This window comes from Myotis myotis, unplaced genomic scaffold (genome assembly GCF_014108235.1).
Source record: "Myotis myotis isolate mMyoMyo1 unplaced genomic scaffold, mMyoMyo1.p scaffold_m19_p_12, whole genome shotgun sequence".
In the NCBI taxonomy this organism is placed as follows: domain Eukaryota; kingdom Metazoa; phylum Chordata; class Mammalia; order Chiroptera; family Vespertilionidae; genus Myotis; species Myotis myotis.
In genome coordinates, this window is record NW_023416316.1 from 14,142,004 (window position 1) to 14,144,377 (window position 2,374).

The 2,374-nt window shown below is 58.6% G+C and overlaps 1 pseudogene; it reads left to right on the forward strand.

Moving 5' to 3' along the window:
* Nucleotides 1-980: 980 nt before the first annotated feature.
* Nucleotides 981-1,692, forward strand: LOC118667680 (annotated as a pseudogene).
* The last annotated feature ends 682 nt before the right edge of the window (nucleotides 1,693-2,374 follow it).

Sequence of the window (2,374 nt, forward strand, 5' to 3'; positions counted from 1 at the left end):
GGGCCCCTGCACTGTGTCCTTGCAGGGACTGTACCTGCACGGACTCCAGGAGAGCAGCATTCATGAAGTTTTGCCAAGTGTACTCAATGGTCAGACAGACATGTGTTCAGGTCTTTTATTTTTTAAAAATAATGTATTTTTATTATTGATTTCAGAGAGAAAGGAGAGAGAGAAACATCAATGATGAGAATCAGTAATTGGCTGCCTCCTGCACGCCCCCTACTGAGGATTGAGCCCCAGCTGCCTCTTGCATGCCCCCTACTGGGGATTCAGCAAGCAGCTGCCTCCTGCACGCCCCCTACTGGGGATTGAGCCCCAGCTGCCTCTTGCATGCTCCCTAATGGGGATTGAGCCCCAGCTGCCTCCTGCACGCCCCCTACTGAGGATTGAGCCCCAGCTGCCTCTTGCATGCCCTACTGGGGATTCAGCAAGCAGCTGCCTCCTGCACGCCCCCTACTGGGGATTGAGCCCCAGCTGCCTCCTGCACGCCCCCTACTGGGGATTGAGCCCCAGCTGCCTCTGCACGCCCCTACTGGGATTGAGCCCAGCTGCCTCTTGCATGCCCCCTACTGGGGATTGAGCCCCAGCTGCCTCCTGCATGCCCCCTACTGGGGATTGAGCCCCAGCTGCCTCTTGCACGCCCCCTACTGGGGATTGAGCCCCAGCTGCCTCCTGCATGCCCCCTAATGGGGATTGAGCCCCAGCTGCCTCTTGCATGCCCCCTACTGGGGATTGAGCCCCAGCTGCCTCCTGCATGCCCCCTACTGGGGATTGAGCCCCAGCTGCCTCTTGCATGCCCCCTACTGGGGATTGAGCAAGCAGCTGCCTCCTGCACGCCCCCTACTGGGGACTGAGCCCTCAGCAGGGCACGTGCCCTGACCAGGAATCAAACAGTGACCTCCTGGTAGTTCATAGGTTGATGCTCAGCCACTGGGCTACACTAGACAGGTGCACGCTTAAGTCTTGTTCCACCATCAAGAATGCAGCGGCGGCGGCGGCGGGACGGGAGGGTGGTGCGCAGCTGGCAGGGCCCAGAGGCCTTGTCCTGTCGGCTTAGAGGCGCAGAGAAGCCGGTGCAGGTGCTCTGCGGCCACGTACGTCCCTGCTCTGCACACCCGCAGGGCTGCCTGACCCGAGGAAGCCTGTCTGCCTTTAGCACTTGCCTCTTGAGCCAGAGCAAATGCAGCTGAGGCCAGAGGGTGTGCCGGCACCCTCGGGCACTGGGCGCCCTAACAAGTTCTTCCGAAGATCCCGGCCCACGTGGCTACCTGTTCCAAATACCAGAATTGCATCGTGGAAGGTGTGAAGGCCACCACCAAGGATGTGTCCCTTCAGCCAAGGAATGTCCCACACCTTTCCTTGGCCTTCCTGTCCCGAGAAGAACTTCGATCAAGAAGGACTTGGGGACACGGCGAGTTGTCCCAGAGCACGGACACCAAATCTGTGTTTGTCCGGCCTGTGCCCCATGCCCGGGGGAGGCCCCGCTACCTCGGCACCAGCTTCGTCGAGCACATCCAGCGGCGGCACCAGCTTTCTTAGGGCACGTTGGTGGATTGCGATGCTGACGAAGAGGACATGCTGCATGGGGCCTTGCAACGCTCCAGCTTCTGTCGGTGCGTAGGGCTTCTGCCGTCCGTCTGGAGTTCAGAGCTTCCATCACGTGTTATGTGTGAAGCCCTGAATATGCGGTAGATCTGGAAGGGAGCTTGGTGTTAGGACAGGGTCACTTCTAACAGGGACACAGGTTCCCAGGCCAGAGCCCTCCTCTCCTTCCCTTTGGGCTCCACCCCGCCCCCCAGGCTTAACCCTGTTTGTCGCATCTTGTCTTTGCTCCTCAGCTACTTCCTGGGGTTTCTGCTGCTTCTTTCCGAAGAAAACCCAGCTTCTCCACCAGTCCTCCTTCCTCTCACCCAGCATTCCTCTCTCAGGTCCTCCACGCCCGCCAGGACCTTTTGTGGGACGTGAATAGCACAAATGAGACCGGTCTCTCCTTGCCTCGTCCCTGGGGGGTGTGTGCATCTGATCAGTGATGGAGCTCCTCCTGTGCTGAGCAAGCGCCTGTTAGCTGGTCCTTGGTATCAGCGGCCAGAGCCGGAGTTACCTCTCAGGAAAACTTTCATTTATTGATCGATTGATTGATTGATTGATTGTTTTTTTTTTGCTGCACAAAGCTTTATTGTTTCATTTGGTCCCGAGCATGGGAGAGGGCTTCATAGTGGTTAAAGAATGGCTAGTAGTTTGGGGAGAGGCTCAGGTCACAGCCAGGCATCAGGGGGTGCAGAGGGGCCCCTCAAATGCTGGAGGGTGAGCTTTGGAAGAGACACTCGCCCAGCCCAGCCTGGAGGCCGGCAGCCTGCGGAGGTGCCAGGTGTCG